Source organism: Chelmon rostratus, chromosome 7 (genome assembly GCF_017976325.1).
Source record: "Chelmon rostratus isolate fCheRos1 chromosome 7, fCheRos1.pri, whole genome shotgun sequence".
NCBI classification, from domain to species: Eukaryota; Metazoa; Chordata; class Actinopteri; order Chaetodontiformes; family Chaetodontidae; genus Chelmon; species Chelmon rostratus.
In genome coordinates, this window is record NC_055664.1 from 26216232 (window position 1) to 26236369 (window position 20138).

At 43.5% G+C, this 20138-nt stretch overlaps 1 protein-coding gene across 1 annotated transcript in view; it reads left to right on the forward strand.

The window, feature by feature from the left end:
• cep295 (centrosomal protein 295) overlaps positions 1-20138 on the forward strand; it is a 56859-nt gene that overhangs the window by 35318 nt on the left and 1403 nt on the right. The window lies entirely within an intron of this gene.

Sequence of the window (20138 nt, forward strand, 5' to 3'; positions counted from 1 at the left end):
GACTTTGATGACGGCAGGTATATAATGGGCAGGACTGTGTACAAATATGGCTTTGTGCTTTTCATAAAACTGTATTTTATTTTCCCTGTGAAAAACAGAAAAAAGTATTGAATAATTATTCTTTCTAGAAGAGGAAATGCTACATATTGACATTCCTGTACATATTTAGCATACACAGATAAATGGTGAGTGTTAAACCATAAAAGAAAACCTTTCCAAAATCCAACAAGCGGCAAAATCTTACGATACTGAATCCAGAAAGTGCCTTTGCACTCAACTATTTTATCAACAATGCTCTCTGCAAAATGGAAATGTTCCTTTTTTTGAAAGTGCTGTATTTTAAAGAATCAAATCTTTATGTAAAATAGAAGACTTATTTGTCTGTTTAAAAAGAAAAAAAAGAAAAAAAAAACTTGAGACTGGGTGTGAAAGGATATGTGAGTTCTTGACAGGGAGAATCATGTTATTTTGCTTTCAATATGAAGTGTCTTTGGAGATGTACAACTTATAGAGAATATTGTATGCTATAGGGGAGCAATACAGCGCGGCGAAATTGCGCCATTAAACTTTCACTGAAGCACTTTGTCAAGATCCTGAGCTTGAGGTACATTTTGTTTAGACTGTGCATAATTATTTTTGGATGCTGCGGTGTGCTGTGGACTGCTCTACTGTGTGTGTGTGTGTGTGTGGTGGGAGCCAAACAAAATGAAAGCAGAGCTTGCCTGCAGCTCCCTCTTCTCTCTCTCTCTCTCTCTCCACTGAGATGTGACAGGTCCTCTAACGATGGACGAGCTGGATTTTTGTCGGCTCCTTCTAACTTGAACGATAGCCGTAGCTTCCTCCTGTCTTCCGCCTGACACGGCATTTTTAAAGGTTTTCTCCAAATTCCCACCCCTCCATCTGAAATCGCCACTCAATCCATCTGACGGTGCACCGAAGGTCCACCTAATGTTTGATGAAGAGGGTCGATAGTTTCTTCAGCAGGGACCAGGGTGTGCTTGTAAAGTCATTGTATTCTCTAAAAAAAATGCTGTTTGGCTTCAAGAGAGAGCTGTAGATTGAAAAATGTGGCATTTTTAACAACTGCTGCTTCTTCAGCATTGCAATCGTACAGGAGAGAAGATCTGTCATTAGCAGAGCGATTAACAGTAGTGAACTGCCCCTTGTGGATAAGCAGTAAAAGGAAATGTGCTGTGCTGAAAATGGCGGGTAGTATTGACTGCACTGGAAACCGTTGCTCACGAGGTGCAGCACTCCACCACGTCCTGCCGTTCAAACATGACACCGGTTGCGCAGAGTGAAAATAATGTGGCATGTTTTGACTCTGAAATCCTACAGGAGACAAGAGTTGCAGTTAGTGTGACAGCTGGCAGGCGCGAATTGCTGTTGTGGATAAGCAGCAGACTGTGCTAGAAACCATCTCTTAGTGTTTCTTCACGTTCTGCTGTTTGTGTGTGTGTGTGTGTGTGTGTGTGTGTGTGTGTGTGTGTGTGTATTATCAGTGCGTTTATGGGCCTGTCATCCCCTCTTTCCTCACCGTGCGACATGGATGAACTGTGCTAGCCGCTCTAATGCTAATTCTGTTTTCTGTCCTTCAACTCCAGTTGACATTAGCTCTTTGTATCCTCTGTGAATGGCCTCCCAGCGGCCAAATCCCCCCCCCCCCCTCCTTTTCCCTTTTGTATGTCCCGGGCCCACCGCCCTCCTTCACCTCCTCCTCTGTCTTTTGTCCTCATGTTTTTCCCCCGCTGGATCTCGGCTGGCTATTGTGTAGCTGTCCGAGGTGCTGAAATGTTGCCGGCAACAGGGCCTCGTTCCAATCTGACGGCTGGGACCTACTGAGAGCCCTGCTCGAAGGGGACGAGGGAGCTGTCGCTGTTTTGCGAGTTCGGTTGCAAAGTGGTGTGCTTTGTGGGGGTCTGTGATTTACTGAAAAGTCTCAAGGGCATTGGAAGAGTCCCTGCATATGACATGTCAGCTGGTTGCTGTTCTTAATCTTTGCGCTGATCACTACATGGTTTGGCGGCACTGAAGGAATGTAACACATGAGAGGGAGTACCTTAACTTCAAGTCCACTTGCTGGCTTCTCCACTTCTCCCAGTCTGCAGTGCAGTTTACAGCTCTGGGAAAAGGCCTGAAAGTGGACCTTGAATCAAGATATATTTGCAGGTTTGTGGGTTTGCTACGGATGCAAAATGAGTCACTTTTTAGTGAGCATGCTTTGTTGTTGTTCCATGTAAGCAGAATCTTGCAATCATTTCCAATGTTTTTGACATTATTGTGTTCATTACATTGATTTCTGAGATCTGAGGACACAGTGACACCAGAATGACAGTGATAATGCACAGATTGCACAGAAGATTACCAGTTCCTTAAACTGTGTTACATATGTGCACACTGTCATGCATACTGTGTAAACAGTATGCATGACATGCTGTCTTAGCACACTGTTTTCACACACAGTATAAAGAGAAAATCAGCTTCAGTGTTTTATACAGAACAGAAAGTGATACAATCTGTGCATCAACACGTCTATCAAACAGCAGCTTCTGAATTTGGCCCAGCTGTGAGCAGCTCCTCCACTTTCCTGATGCAATGGCACATTTTTGTGTAGATTTTGTGTTTGGGACTGGGACACAGTTTGTGTGTACGCAACTACAGCAAGTGAGGCAGTTTGAGCTAAGAAGTCGGTTTGTTATCTTGAAGTGATGTTAACAACAGTTTGGCTAAGAATTTCCATATTTCTGAGCTTTCTTTTGCTAATGAGATGGATTAAACTTGTTTTCAACTGCTCAGTTTTTAACCGTGTTGCAGCATTCCCACATCACAGCAGTGATTAAATGACATGAAAAATATCCGAAACTACAGAAAACAAGAGCCAGGTTTTGATGATTTATCCTTTGTTTTGAAGTCTTTGATAATGAAGGCTTTTCTCCATCATCGCATCTGCTGTCCCAGACTCTGCAGAGGTACATTCATGTCCATCCATCAAGCAAGAATTGGGCCACTGACATCAGCTAATCCCCACCGGTTCACAATTCTTCCATGATAGATTGTTTCAATAAACTAGTCTTGCCAGGCAGGAACCTCAGTTTCACTCAGTAAGCAGAGTTTTGGATAATATTGTTTGCAGCAAAATTGTGTTCCAGAGCGAACGAGCTGCAGCTCTGAACACGTGAAAAAGACATTCTCCTTTAATGTTGTTTTGCTGTTACTGCTCCATGAAACACCTCATTTACTGCAAATCCTGATATTTTCTCTACCTGTTCCTTTTTTCCCTTTTCCCTTTATGCATTTACTTGCGGCCCCTTAGTGTCATAACTTCTTTTAGATGCCGTATCGAGTCGCTTTCATCCGTGGTTTCTGGTGCAAAGGCACACGGAGAGCAGGGGAGATGCTGCGGTAAGCAAAGCTGTGAATGCTGGCATGTGGGCTTCCTTTTTAACAAGCTTCGCCATTTCAGCTGCTGTGTGAATGGGAGGGGAGAAGAAAGAGAGTGTGAGAGGGGGAGAGAGAGAGAGAGGGAAGGAGAGAGGTCGGGAGAGATGAACGGAAGGAGAGAGAGAGAGAGAGAGAGCTGTTCATTCCTCTCCTTTTCTGAAAATGGAGTGATTTTCCTTCCTTGGGCACAATAGGTCCTCTGTGTCTTTTTAGTGGCAGTGAAGGAAAGAGAGTGCTCACACACACACACACACGCAGACACACACACACACACATTCTCACATATACACACACAGGGGATATAAGGGAGGGTTGGAACATGTGCAGCCTTGCACACCAATGAGGAAGCTTTCTCCCCAGAACACTCTCCTCTCTTATCTTGCAGCCCTGGGACTCTGTGTGTGTGTGTGTGAGAGCGTGTGTGTGTGGGTGTGTGTGAATGAATGAGTGACTGAATGCATTCATATATCCATCTACTGTACGTGTGGACGCCAATATCTCTGCAGAAGTGTCCTCTTCTTTACTCTCAGATAAGATTGAAATGTATAAATAGGTATTTTGTGGTCTTTGCTCTCCCTCTCTTCCACTCTCTGTCTACCTCTCTCGCCCCTTCCCTCACTCTGTCTCCCCTCTTCCTCGCCCCTCTCTCTGAATGATATGATAGAGGACTATAAATTGGTATTCCTATAGTGTGGCTCAATGTGTGGATAAGCGATTCGGAGATGACTTTGAAGCATAAGGGCTGTTGCTTTGAGTTGATTTATAATAGGCATTTTTCAGGGCCTTTTCTGTACGTGCGTCAAAGTCTATGTGTGTGTGTTGGCGTTTTATGACTGTTGTGTATTATGTTGTGTGTGACGCTGGCTTCTCACACATACATTTTTAATCATTTTGTCGCAGATTGCTGCACTCTATTTTTCACTGCTCGTTGGTGCGTGTGTGTGCGTGTGTGCATGTGTGTGTGGGGTGTGTGTGTGTGCGCGCGGATTCTTACGCCATCAGTCAATTTAGCTGTTCCCCTCAACTCATTTTCAATTATGTTCACGTCATCCCGAGCTGTCATCTCTTATTCTGAGGTTTGTGTTTAATTTCAGCCGCTGTGGATCGCGTTTCTGTCCGAGATGCAATTGTTTCATTTGGTCTTGCCACTTCCTGAAGCTGGATAGCACCGAGGTGTCACACTCAATTACCTTAAAACGGGTAAAAGAGAGAAATGTGCTATCATTTCAAAACATTTCGAGCAGCTGTTAGATGCGGTTCTGCTCAGAAGTGTTTCAGTCGTGACAGATGGCAGGAAGATTATTGCTTTTTGTTCTTCCACAGTTTGAATCTCTGTTTTTGTGGTGATAGTCTTGCTCTGGAGCACATTTTCTAGGGTTGCACTTGAGTCTATTTATGCTGCTAAATGCTAATACTTATCTTGAATTCAGCCTGTGTGCAGGGCCGGATTAACCTACTTGGGGGCCCTGGGGCAACAATGAGCTGTGGGGCCCTGTTGAGCTCCCAAATTCCCAAACCCCCAGAAGCCACTCAGTGCTATGTACTTGATTTCAGGAAGTTGTTTCAGAATGTGTGTGATATGAGTACAATATCAACTAACATGTTGCAGGTTAAAGCAGATTTTGACCGATGGCACCTTTCCAAGACACAGCCTCCAGACTTTTTCAGCCCTTTCAGGAGCTAATGTTGGGCCTTAGGGGCTCTTGAAGGTCTGGGGCATCAGGGCAGCAGCTCAGTGGGTAATCCTGCTTCGCCTGTAGGCTCTTAGATTGTTTCAAATCATGTTATTTTTTGTTCGATCAATGTCTTTTCTGATGTCTAAAGAGGAGTTTTTACCACCTTTAGACAAGGCTCGATTACCATCTGAAAAAAGCAGGGGACCCTGAGGGCCACGGGGCCCTGAGTTTTCACTTTTTCCATGTCGGTGATCCTGCTAACATGTAACCTGGTCACCTGCGAATAGCAGCGATTGACTGCAAATGACACAACCTTCTATTAACACTCGAGTGAGACTAGATTAACGCGATCAGCCTTAAAAAGGTTTCTATTCAGTGGAAGGACTGAGGTGACCTTTGTAAAACTCGGCCACCTCCTGTGTGAAATGCATGCGTCGCACTCCTGTGATGCGATCAGACCGAAATTCTCTCAGCGAGCGCTGTGCCACGTCTGCCGAAGGTTTACCGTTTGAAGGAGAAACGACGGCTTAAATACTGCATGGTCTGAGTATCTTCGACAGGCTCTCAATGGTACATGCAATATTAGCAAAACACAAGCCTGCTTCAGAGGGGGAGACGCACTGTGCCAAGCCTTCCCCCTGCTCTACAGCAGACAGCAGCGCCGTCACAGCCAGCCGAGCACAGACAGACAGAGCTGCTCTGGATGCAAGGCGCACTGCAGAAAGGTGGCTACATGTACTTAGAATGTAATTAACTAATTTTCATGTAATTCCTGTGCCCGTTTAAATATCAATGCCACTGTGATTATGCTTGATTGGGCTGTTAATTTGCAGTTTTTCATGTACGGGCGGTTGTTAGCTGCCCTCTCGATCACTCTCTGTTAATAGTTACTGATAGTCTTAAACCAGCACATTTTCTGAATGTTACAATGATAGATTAAAGCTGCATTAAGAAATGACCTTTATGTTACAGTCAGTACTTCTGCATTGTAGAATGAGGTCTAACAAACATGCTGAATGCATTTGCAAAGCCAATTTATAAGGGAATGTTGTGAAAATTTGCTAGCCTGCTTTTTCTTGGTGTATTGGCACGTTACTTGGTGCATTGACTGTCCATCAATAGAAAAGCCTGAAACTAGCGGCACAAACTTGTATCGAGTCTTTCTGTATAATATTTGTTGGTTGCAGCCCTATATTTGACTGTACAGTATCTAACATCACTGTATTGGTAGAAAGTTTGATTGTAACGTGCTGTATTGTTGGCATTGATCCCTAATGCAGCACAGAGTAAGACACTCACCTACAGGATGTTAGAGTTGTATTTGGCAGTGCGAGCTATCAGCTGCTCTTTGTTCCTGCTATCTTCAGGCGGGGATGTTGTGTATATGACAGTCACTGCAGCGGCTGATTTCCAGAGCGATAAGAAAGGTTTAGCTCGTCTGTGTAAAGGGTTGAATGTCAGAGGTGTTTGAAGCAGTCAGGCGGATTCTGTTGCACCGCAGTCTCAGGTCTCTGTTTGCCTGAGGTGTGCTGACTGATTGTTTCGTGACTGGATCCCGCAGGAAAGCTGCATTTCTAATTTGACGGTTAATGGTCTGTATCTGACAGCCAAGACTGTATGACCACATCATCAATCATGCAACATAAGTTGTTAAAAACAGACATTTATGATCAAATCTGCCAGTCTGCCAGTGATTCAATAACTCAGCTCCCCTTTGGAGATTAAAAGGTTTCGGCAGGAGACTAATTTGGTTTCACGATATTCTAGCTCTTACATGCTGCTTTACGCTGATCAAGGTTCTTGTACTTTCCCCTATCAGCCTACAGTATTGAATATCAGAGATGCTGAACCTGGTTGTATCTGTTTCAATGGGCACTGTGATACCGCTTTGATCCAGAGTGCTTTGGTATTGGGTGTAAGAGGTTGTCTTGCAAGTTGTATCTGACTACATCTGCAGTGTTAGGTTTAAATTGCCTAGACTTTCATAAGTTAGGAGCCTGAAACGTGTGTGTTTAATGCATGAAGTGGGAGCATGTTTCATCAGTTGATCAACTTGTTGCTTTTTTTTTTCTCCTTTTAAGGTCAGTTAGTCTAATCTTAACGCTTTGTTATATTTCTCTGACCCTCAAGGTTCATACCACACTCATTAGATCAATATTAATTTGGGATTTTCATACAGTAAATAAATACACAGAAATCAAGGGATGGCAGGAATGGTAGAAAAAACACTGAGAATTGTCAGCAAAAATTATAAAAGTATACATGATTATAGTTGAGGAGCTGCAAAACAACCAAAAACACTTTCTCCTCATTTGTTTCACAAGCCTTTTCAATGTCAGCAGCATAGTTTGCAAAATGTAGTGAATGTGCTACAAGAGGCAACAGAAACTGAGGGTCTTCAAATCCAGACCCAAAAATCTCAAGGCAGTTCGGTCTCATTACAACTTGGGTCTTATTTTGTAGTTTTGACCATCATGCAAGTGACTGCTTGTTTCTGGAAAAATGGCAACAAGGCCGAAAATAAGTCAAATGTGTAAGTTCAATTCAGTTACTTCATTGGAGCTACAGGTGAAAGTAGCATAGCTAAACGTTAATCAACACTCATTGCACAAGAAAACAGAGAAAGTACAATAACAGTAAGTCAAAGTTGCAGCAGGAAGCAGGTAAAGCTGTAAACTGTTTCACCATTCACTTCACCTTTTCGGAGAAGTGTACACTGCGTAGACTGTCCCCCATCTGTGCAGAGCGTTTCTCCGTGTTGTTCTTTCGCTGGGTGAGTGAGGTCCATCTATATTACTGGGTGTAAGACATCCTTTAGATAGGTCTACAGCAGTGGAATCAGTCAAGATCTCAGTTTTTCCAGCTGGACAGAGTTGCTAAACTGCTGGTGGATTAGTGTTCTCTCTATCTCCAATCTAGAGTCCGTGTCGAGGCCGAAGGAGCTCGACCAGGAGGCCCTTCCTGTGACAGGAGGATGGAGAGAGGGGAGAATCAATTACAGAGGTGGTGAGGGGGTGGGAGAGACTGGTGAAGATGTAGAAAAAGAAGGAAAATACAGCAGGATGGAGGAGGCCAGAACAAGGGAGAGAAAAGACAGAGAAGAGGATCAATAGACTTGGTTCAATGGGCTCACTGGAAGCGGTTTTGCCAAGTAGGAATCCTATTTGTGTGTGTGGGTATGTATGTGAGCAGAGGTGTGTTTGGACATGTAGCAATAACAGTGTTTCCTGTGCGTGTGTGTGTGTGTGCATTTAGCTGTGTGTGTGTGTTACGGTGCTACATAGCTCCAGGTTTCTTGATCTGGTCACTGTTGGTCAAATGGGATTTTTCTCCATTTTATGGTTAACAGAAAGTAATAGCATGGGACCTCTGTGTCGCCCAGGGGTGAGCGAGAGAGAGAGAGAGAGAGCTGAGAGAGAATAGAGTTGTGGGCGAGCGAGGTAAAGACACAATGAAAAAGAGAGACAGAGAAAGCAAAGGAAATAAAAATTAAGAGAACCCAGCCTGAGGCCTGTTCAGTCATTCAGATTTAATTTCCTCTAATGGAGCTGCCTCACTTTAATTCACAGCAAAATCAATGCAGATCTACACTAAGTCTTGTTGCTGATTGGCTGCTGACTGAAACAGCATTTCCACACAAATCAAAAAGTCCAGTTTGAACATAATACGGTCCATATCTGACTTTTTTTTTTTAACATTTTGGCACGAACATGGACCAAATATTGACTATTTCCTCAATTTCTTCACAGCTCCATCGAACAGGGATGCACAGATGCAGAACTGGATTAACCTGCTCGAAGGCCACCAGCAAAGTTTAGCTGGGGTGGAATAGTCCGTACCACGGGTTTACATATGTCAGTTAAGCTTTGGTAATTTGTTTGAACATAAATTTATTCAGGAATGTTCACCATGAAATCTTAATATCTTTACACATCAGATTTAGTCTTGTTGGCCATTAGCTAATTTAAGGTAGCTGATTACTGTCTGGAGTGCAGACAGGGACTGATGGGGGCATGATGCACATTTGCCTCAGTGTTAACAATGTATGTCAATAATGACCATTCGAGCCATTGATTCCCTGTAGAATGATCCAATCTAACATATTGGTGTCGGCATCAGTTCTGACATTTGGGTGGATCAGGTATCGACTCGATGTGCATGAGCCGAAACCATTCATTCAGTTTTTAGTGCTCTGCCTCTGGCCTTCTGTTTCTCCATGTTAAAAAAAAAAAAAAAAGGATTCCAGTGAGCTGCAGTCAGATATTCAGGTTTTACATTAAAAGATAGCTCTGGTACATCGCTACGTGCTAGATTTCTTGAGCTGGAATCGATATCAGGCTGAAAAAGTTAGATTGGTGTAGCCCTACTTCAAGCTTAGAGGAGGGGGGTCAGAAGGTGTAGCCCTCACCTGAACCCCATGGCAACACACACTCTATGTTTATGCTATTTTTTGAATGTCACATGTTCCTGGGACACTGAGGCTTTATTCATAACTATCCCCTCCGACATATACAGATATACAGCAGGCTGCGTGTTGAATCTGTGGACAAACAGGCTGAAAAACAAACTATTTCAAGTTGCATAGAAACAAAACGTGATAAAAATATTTGCCGTGTCTCATAAAAAAAAAAGCTTGTACATAAAGGGAATGAAAACTAAACAGCAGCCAGAGAATCACATATACTATCCTCTGTGGAGCCAGCTTCAGTGCAACACGAGGGAGGAAGAAGAGTTAAAGAGAGAGGAGAGGAAGGAGCGGTGCACACAGACAAAGAATGATGAGACAAAAACGCAGCAACGGAGGATATGAAGGAAACAGAGGAAGCAAAATAGTAACTGAAAGCAGGAAGAAAGGCAGGAAACGTACTAACTAATGATAATGTTAAAATACAATGGAGATTTAAAGGAGCCACAGTCACAGAAAAGAGAGAAGGAAGGGAAGAAGAAATTAAGTGAAGCAGTGACGAGCGGATGATATGATAACAGAAAGAAACAGAAGTTGTCATGGAATTAATGAACACTGGTCCCACTGATTTAACTTCAAAGAAAAAGAAAAGAAAAGCTATTACTGAGACTGACATGTAATAAACAACATTATTTAAGAAGAATGGAAGGAGAGAAGGAAGGAAGGAAAGGAAAGGAAAGGAAAGGAAAGGAAAGGAAAGGAAGGAAAGGAAAGGAAGGAAAGGAAAGGAAAGGAAAGGAAAGGAAGGAAAGGAAAGGAGAATGGGAAGCAGTGAACAAAGTAGAGCAGAGCTTTCATTTTCCTCGCAGAGATTTTATGGTCCTGTAAGGTTCTAAAATGTAGTTTGCAGACGAGGTTTCCAGTAAAAAGAAAACATTTTGAACCTCACAATAACCATCACATCACAATAAAACAACAATATAACAACTATTAAAGCAATCCTCTGTTACACACCCCCAGCAGTTAGTCAGTCCAGAGCTCCTTTATTGTTAAAGGCTGTATGGACGTTAAATGAGTGAATGGGTGAATGAACACTAGCAGGGCTCTCTGTTGATTGTTTGCTCTTCGAGCAGACTGCTGCTTCTGTGCATGTCAGCACAATGTGGAGGAACTCTTCCTCCTCTTTTTCCCACTCGCGGTAGCACGCAGGGTCCTGCGGGAAGCGGCGAGCTGCTCTCATTCACTCCCTGATTGATTTCCTGGTTTATTTGTTCTGCACTTTTCCTGCTTCTCATCGATTCTTTCCTCCTTGCTTCCTGCTTTTCTTTTTCCAAAGTCACATTTCATGTAAATTACATCTTTTCTTCCTTCTTTTGTCCAGCTGAGTCAGGGGTCATACAGTAGAAAAACATAGTGATGTGTGTTAGGATAGCACTTTGTCCACATTAGCATTGCTAAACTGAGAACACAGCTTCGGCAAATCTGTGAGCAAGACTTCCTGGATATGCATTTGGTTAAAGCAGGAAATAATAAATATGTAAATTGTGTATTTTTAGACCACATGATGGCAGCAAAACAAGCTGTAAACACTGAGATATTATGGGCTGAATGGTCCTTTTATTAGCGGTTAGTGCTCCTGATCACACCGTCACTGTCCACTGAAAACCACATATCTCTAAAATAGTTTTCAGCCTTGTGGCAGTGCACCTTTCAACTAATCCGATGGCTTTTGATGATTTACTCAGTTTATGAAGTCAGACTATCTTCTCAACACATGAATGTTCCAACCAACTTCAGAGATGCCTGGTTTGCACAGCAACAAATGGCCAACTGGGCATCTCCATCTGCTGGTGGAGATCGTGTGATAAGCCCAAGAAAACAGCCATTAAATGGATGAATGAAGCGTCTGTTTCCAAGCTTAAGAATCAGCTCTGAATTACACTGTACCATACTGTACTCTGTGTGATGCACCTACAGGTAGGGTGAGTCATTCTGGAGACAGTCAGCAGAATATCAACAGCCTTTCTCCAGAATGACTCACCCCACCTTTAACTGACTAAAGATGCAATAATAGGATTCCTCTAAGCACGAGACACACTTGCTAGCATAGCTTGTTTTCTCAGAAACAAATTCTGCACAGTCAAACTGGATTTCATGCACCTCTCTGAGTGACTTATTGCAACTCAGTTATTTGCATCTCATTATGATGGTTGCAGGTTCAGTACATCACCATCTTTCAGACAGTTGCTAGTAGTGTTTTTATTTATTGGATAAAAATATTAACAGTGTCCAACCCCAACTACCTCTTTTATTCTGAAGGTTCGAGGTCTGTATCAGAAGTCTTATCATACCTGTGGACAATCTATACTGAATGCTGCACATGCATCTCTCAACCGAGCACGTGGTTCATTATTCCATGCCTTTAGTTCATTATTCCATGTACACAGATTTCCAATAAAATATTCATTTCTGCCATGTAATCCCCATATGTTCCTCTGTACATTTCTGCACTGCCTCACTCAATCTTTTTTAAAGGATTGCCATGCAATTGAAGCTGGGACACTGTTTAAATATGATTATTTAAACACCACACCTGGCATTTACAGCCCCAGTATGCACGCAGACACATACATATAAATCAGCTAACGAGTCAACGCCGCGTCTCACTTCCACCCTCTCCTCCACCACGACAGCAATCTGTGCTGCCATTTCAGCCGCCTGCAGCCTCTTTGATTCGCTTTGTTTTCCACGCTGGCTCGGACGGCAGCGCATTCACACTTTGCTGTGAATGGGGCCAAATTCATCTAAAGAGATAATTTACATGCAGATCTTGAATTCATTTCGAGCCCATTTACACTCAGACTGGACGCTTTTGCTTTGTCTGAAAACAATGCAGTCACCCAGGATGCATGCTGATGCAAGAAATAGAGGGGGCTGGGGATGAATATTATAATTTGGGGGGAGGGAAAGGGTGCCGGTTAACAAGGAGGGAAGAAAGTGAGGAGGCTGAGGAGCAAAGGTGAGAGGAAGGGGAGATTTAGGAGGGAGAACAAATTTCCCAGTTCATTTCTCCCATACTCATCTCAACTGAACTCTCTTTAGAGTCCATCAAAGCATCTCTCCATCTCATTTCCCCTTAATAACCAGCCATCTTTCAGGACTTTTCATGTATTTTCAAGTGTGCATAATTATTCTGCCGACATTAACTACAGGAGGAGGGGGGGACGGAGGAAGAAGAGGAGAGAGAGAGAGAGAAAGAGGGATGAGAGGTGCCTCACACACACACACTCTTTCGCGTTTTCTATTTTCCTTTCTGTGCCGCTCAGCTGAACTCTATTTGGATTCTATCATTGAATCTCTCCATTTAATTTCCTTCCTAATTAGCTGCCTTTCATTCCCGGGGAATGTGCTGTCTGGTGCCCAGTCTAGCTGCTGCAGTCTGTTGACATGCCAGCACTCTGAGTGGGAGTGTGTGTGTGTGTGTGTGTGTGTGTGGCTATGGGGAGGGCCAGTCAGTGCTGAAGTGTGTGTGTGTGTGTGTGTGTGTGTGTGTGTGTTTGTGAGAGACTAAATCAATAGCCAGTTATCAGATAGGGCTGGTTAAGGGCCTTTCTCTCTAAGGAGAAGAGTTAAGGCCTCTTAGAAAAATGCTCACGGCAAAGATCATGTTTATTCACAAGTGTGCGCACGCTCACACACACACGCACACACACACAGCACACACAGATACACAGAGAAGCTGGGCACAGTTTGCTGATTCTGAAGTGTAGCAAAGATTTCTCTGAGAAGCTCTGGTGGGTCATGCTGTTTACTACAGTGAGTATGTGTATGTGTGTTTTCTGCATTAATGAGTGTGTGTCAGTGTGTGTGTGTGTGTGCAGGCATTAGTCTGGCTGTTCAGCTGAATGAGCGCACCTGTATGCAGTTCTATTCCTGTCTGAATGCGGTTAACAGCGAGCGTCTTTGACAACGTGACACTGTGTGGGTTAGCGTGTGTTCCGTCTGTGTTTATGTGCGCGCGTCGGCCGCAGGAGTGTGTGACATTTAATACTTTTGACAACGAGTCGTGCAGGCTGGACCTGTGGGAATATTTCAAGTCAATATTTCAATACAACACCCACAATCCCCCGCAGCCAAAGACAGGAAGTGTAAACAGCAGGCGTAATAAGCGAGGGATTGTGTCAGACTGAGGTGATATATGGAGGTTAACAAGGTGTGTGTGTCTCTGTGTGTATGTGTGTATGCACAATGCTCTTGAATGATTTCCTATAAATGCCTCTATTTGCCATCACTCTCTCCTTTACTTGTGTGTGTGTTACGGAGCCTGGTGTTGTAGCTTAGCTGCACACTCTCTGTGACCAGGCTCGAAAGTTTAGGGGTCTACAAAAGTAATTCAGAGCATCTAACACAGCGAAGGAAGCGAAGCGTAGGTTCCACACTGTGCTGTGGACGGTTATATTCAGCGTTGCCAGAATTTGGATTCATCTTGATGGATGAGTGTACAAAGCGATTAACTCTGACAGCGGAGGCTCTGGTTTGTGTTCTGCCTCATGCTGGATTTTAACTTTTGGAAAACTTGCACATGACCCCTTTGTTTCCACAGTCTGATGTGCATACCTGAGCCTACTCTCTTGAAAAGTGGTGTTACAGAGTATTGCAGCAGTGACCCAGAGGCCAACAAAGGCATCAAAAGGTCTAGAAGAAGCCCTCAAACCACTTCTCCGTATTCTACATCTGTTCCGTTGATTTTTATCTTTACAGTGTTCTGAAATATGTTACTTCCAGCTGTGAGGATAGTGCAGCAGCGAGGTTTGTTTTCAGCAAGAACAGAGGCGAACACACGGATTAACGCGAGAGACGTGGATCCTGCTGCATGATTTGAAATGTACAAGCTTTTCAGAGCCGCCTTTAAAGAACATATGGGGTGAGTATTTGATATTTTAAATATAGATTTTCAGTGGTCTGTAAGTGTGACACTGAAAATGTTGTGAAGCTCGGTCTGGACAAAAAGTAGTTTGACAAAATGCTCTCAACTCAATGTCCACTTACTGGCTTTTTGCAAGGAACTTTGCGGAAAGAGTTTCCACAGTTGGCTGTGTTTAAAGGATAAGTTTTGTTTTTTACAACCTGGACCTTATTTGAGCATTAAATACGCCCATTTACTCACCCAGACAACTTTGGTGGATATACGTGCCGCTCCTCTGGGGCTAATTTCTTCAAAACGACTCCAAATGCCACCAAAGTTGTCTGGGTGAGTAAATGGTCGTATTTAATGCTACAAATAAGGTCCAGGTTGTAAAAAACGAAAGTTATCCTTTAACTGGGCTTTGAGTTGATATTGTTTGGTCAAGCTAATGAAAATCTTGATACAGAAAATGCTGTAGATGAATAGGATTTGCATATTTGTTTAGTATGAACATTCTGTCTGATACGTCAAATTAATACATAATCCTGGTGGTATTGATAATGCTGATGATATATGCGACTGTAATTACGATAAAAGGTTGTGTGTTGTAGACCGAAGTGGTCACATTTTATTGCCCTCTGTACCGGTGTGACCAGTTGCTGGTGGACAAGAAATCTCTGTACGCAGAATCCCAGACAGAGCTCACGTCCATGCAGCCACAGTTTATTACTGTTTAGTAACTCGGAGCACCCAGCAGGAAAATCAGAAGAGTCCCTTTAAATTTCATACATAAAGCCTCACTTTCACTTCTATGCCAGCTAGCTAGCCTCTGTTCCAACCCTCAAATGCTACGTTGCCCTGAAGGTTAAAAGTGTGTTTCACTGTGAATCTTAACCCCTCTTCACTGCTGTACAACACGCCACTCACATAAGATCAGACTTTATTGATCTCACAATGGAGAAATTCACTAAAAATGACACGCAAAAACATTTCAAGGTTATAACTCAAAGGAGACGTTCGAATTCCAACCTTTAAAAATGACTTTGATGGATCGCAAAGCAACATAGAGAAGAGAAGGGAATCACAGGCATCCGTGTTTCTCCCCGGGCTATTTTCCCAAACTGAACCACAGGAGGCTGTAAAACCAACTCACTAGCTGGGGATTTCTGACTTCTGACCTTATGTGTAATGCGGCATTCACTAGAGGTGAGGGTTAGGGATAGCCATGCATGTCATGCACAGGATATTGATGCACGGCTGAATGCGTTCTGGCAACTGTAACTGTGAGGGCTACAGTAATATGACGCAATTGAAACAGACATTAAGGTCATGCTATAAGGAGAAGCTATGAATGAAAAAATCCCGCGTATAGCCGTGAAGGTCACTTCTGGGACAATGGCCACAGATGTGGCCAGATGTGATTTGGATTTTGATTGGCTGCAGCGTGTCCATGTATTTGCCTTTAATGTATGGCATGATCAAGCACCTTTAGCTCTGTTGGTTAGTCACTGTCACATGCCTCACTGCTGGAACGTCTGCCCCTGACATCATTTCATCATCCAACCCTCCAACTGAGGTCATTTTTTCTGAATTATTGCTGTTATATAAGCCACTGCTCCTCAAATATGCATCAGGGATATTCCTATAGGGAGACATCTTTTAGGTTGACTGAGACATGGGGTCAGTTTATAGGCATGGGATCATGGTCTTTCATTAAAATTAGGGCAAGCTGTTCAAGTCAGTACACCTTAAAAACATATATGGAACATTTCTATCGAAGGAAATCGAACAGATGTGAAGCAGATTATTGATGAAGTGCTATTTCTGCAGGGAATTCAGCTAGAGAACATACCAGTGATATGTTTACAAGGCTGGAAAATAACCACAACAGCGTTCTAAGGTGCTTATTCTGCAGTTGTGTATTTGTAACGTACAGTAAGTATTTTTACATAAACATTCAGTTCATTTTTTTGACGAAGACTATGCAACTTTTGATAGAAGAAATAACATGTTTTTCTCCTCACAAATGGAGAAAAAGAGCTCGGTTCCTGATGCAGACTGCCTTCTGGAAATAAACATCTCTTCAGTGGTAGGTCACTCTTCTATTTGCGTTCAAACATGCACACAAAGTCTGTATGTGAGCCTGCTGTGGAAAAAAAAAAAAGCATTTCTATCTGTATTTGTATCTCAATCTGAGTCGTTGATAACGTACGCTATGGATTTACAGCGAAACACAGAACACACAGAGCACCGCGGCGATAAGCCAAATCCGTACGCCAGAGGCGACGTGTGCCGGATCCACGTGAGTTTCAGAGTCGCACCACGTGTGGTCATTCAACTACAGACCCAGAGTTCAAAAGGCTGCTGAGTCGAACTCAGATCATCCTCCAGCCAGTTACAGATGTGTCCAGATGTGTCAATCAAGTGCAGTAACACACTGGTGTATGTTAAAACACGTGCATCAGTGACTCCAACAGACAGCGCTTTACTTGTGCAGACATGCAAGTGATCGACTTGTGTAGATCAGAGATGTGTGCATGGCGGCAGGAGACGTGACTGACAAAGCCTCATTTGCACATTTAAACATAATGTTTCAGAGAACTTGTAAAACAAAAAATACTTGTCTTAATGTAAGTCATCAACGGGGGAAGTTTCATGGTGATATTAGTCAGCAGTCACAGTGCAGTGTCAGGTAATGTGCATCAATCCGCTCCTGTAGCACAGACATGCTGTGGATGCAGAAGCAGTCAATGCACAGAAGCTGGGACGAGTTTATCCAGGAAACATGTGCGATGAAATGTCTTCTTCTCTGGAGAGCTGACCCAGGTTCAGGCTGGGAAATAAGATGCGCAATAGGATGCACAGAGTGTTTCCTGAGGCCATGACGTGCGTCAAGATGCTGCCTGGGTGTGGACTAGAAAATAGCGGGTGCGATGGCTTTATTTTAGCAGATAGCAGCTATGACAACATTATACTCACAAGAAACACAAGCACTCAGATGATCAGAAGGGCAGTAAAGGCACACGCCCTCTCCTGGGATTGCTCCTGACCTTATTGGTGCGCTCCCACTTTCAGTTTAATCTCCTTTTAAAGTGGTCCACATACTCCTGCTAGCTGCTTGTTTACCACCTGTCTGATGGTCAGGCCGCTTGTTTTTCGCCCTGTCAGACTTGTAACACTGTCACCTTGTTCCTAGATCTCAAAACCAACAGAATCGGTGACCAGAGCTCTGAAAATAAGACCCACACTGGAATTTTCTCTTTTAAATGGAGGACTTTCACATGTAATGAAGCATTTTATTGCGCATTTTTACTTTAAAAGAAGCATAAAACTGAATGTTTATTCATTCTCTTTGTTTTTAGGAATGCAAATACACAGGGAGGCCACGTGCCAGAGGAGAAAATCACAGAAAAAAGGCAGGAAGTTGGTGAAATTATTCAGATCAACATTATTGCGTGATTGCCTTGCAAATCAATGAAATCCAATAAATCAGCTTTATTCACCATGACATCACTTTGAACAGCACTCTTGCGTGCCATGCTAAATGCCAGCCGGAAATTACATTTTTTTTAAAAAAGGCATTCTTCCTTTCGGAGTGGGAATGAAATCAGGACTCTGATCACGTTCTGCAGCTGAGAATCTCATCACAAAGATCTGTCTGCTTCCAACTCAATGGCCTGGTTGAATAGTGGCAAGTTATTATAAGAGGAACTTCAGTGTTGTCTCAGAAGACGTGATGACTATCTGGGTGTGTGTTTGCCTTGTTTGTGTGTGAGTACATATGCTGATGAATAATGCAGCTATTTGACTGTGAAGCTAAATCACTGGGATCTTTACTGTGCTCTCTCTCACACACTCACTCACACACACACACTCACACACACACACATCAGAATACATGAAAGGAGCTGATGCATAGTTAATGCATGGTTAACAACGCAAGCAAGCCGCCGGAACCTACAGCTGGCTGTCGCAGTGTGTATGTGTGCGTTTGAGGGCGCTGCCTTGCAGAGTGTGTGTTTGGGTGTTTGTCAGGGTGGTCATGATTTATAGCGAATATTACCAGCACTCAGGCAGGAGGAGGAGGAGGATGAAGGAGGAAGGGACAGACGGAGAAGAAAATGGAAGAGAAGCCGAGATGGAGGGAGAGAAGCAGGTGACGGAGGGTTGGAGAGGGTGACGGAGGGTGGTGGGATGGAAAGAAAGGGCCCGAAATAAAGAACAGAAAGCTTGGGCGAGCGAGGTGTGGACCTACAGAGGGAGAGAGGGAGAATGATGCAGAGAGAGATAGAGATGAGGGATGAAGGCTTTTGCAATCTCACCCATGACTAAGATCAATGTAACCTTTCTGTCTGCCTCTGTGATTCAGTTTGTGAGTGAGTATGTGCGTGTGTGTGTGTGTGTGTGCGTGTGTGTGAGAGATTAAATCTTTGAGCACACACACTGTCAGCGTGTCACAATGTGCACACGTGATTGTACACTAGTGTGTGTGTGTCTCTGTCTGTACACGCCTGCAGGTTTGCAGAGTGTGTCTGCCTCTGTGTGTGTGTGTGTGTGTGTGTTTGTGTGTGTGTGTGTGTGCGTGTGCGTGTGATTGAGCAGGCTACAGCAAGCCACTACAAGAGGTTAAGCGGAGCAGCGCGCAACCCGCCGGACGTCCCCTCTCAGCCGAAACGCATTGATCTTAATACAGAGAAGGACGGCGGAGCAGGAGAGGTTAGAGAGATGAAAGACAGGATGAAGATGGGGGCGAAATGGAGGGGAACAGAAGTGAGCGGGGACATTAGCTGGATCTGAGAGGAAGCAGGGCAGGCCTAGTTCAGGATGGATTAACACGGAGGTGAGTTTCAGGGTGAATAGCATGAGGCTCAGACACTCATGAACACCTGGAGTGGTACTTGTAAATTAGAGAGGCCAGCATTTCTGTTAAAATTGAATGTCTTTGCATGTGAATGAACATTCCCATGTCGAAGAAACTGTTAGCTGTAATTGCATTTCTGTTATTGCCAGAATGATATTATCATTAGTATACTCAAATCGAAATTCTCATATGAAAGTCCCTGGCTGCTCCCAAAGAATGCAGTCAGCTTGGAGAACTATTCACCCAGTAAATAACCACAAGAACATCAAAGTTAGCACATGAGGAGGAGGTCGGGGTGGCTGAGGGAGCTGTGGTTAACTTGAGTGTATCAGGAGAAAAATATTACTGTGTCATGCTGGCTGCACTACAGTACTGGCATGCATGTGATTGGAGGATACCGGCTGTGAATGAGCCCGTGATTGTGAAGAATGAATGACACAGCTTGTACCCATCAGCTTATACAAGTGCAGCTCCGGTGCTAAGGCCAAGCTTCATTATTCAAATAATAGGCCAGCATGAACAAATAAAGCCTGGCTGTTAACAAAGGCTGAGTGAGAATGACTGATGGGATGGGCTGGAAATACCTGTATTGTAATGGCTTACATGGTACTGTACATTCAGTATTATATACATTTCTGCAGCAGTAATTCAGCCACTACAACAATTCTGAGTTTTTCTTTCAAACAGAAACACTGCTGTCATTCATTCATTCATCAGTGTGAAGCAGATGTCGTATGTTTCACTGGGTAATGTATACTGAATTTAACTGAATTCATTTATCAAGACAGTCAGTGTAATTATGGTAAAATCTATTTTTAAATCCAGGAAAATTTGGGAATAAAGGTCTAT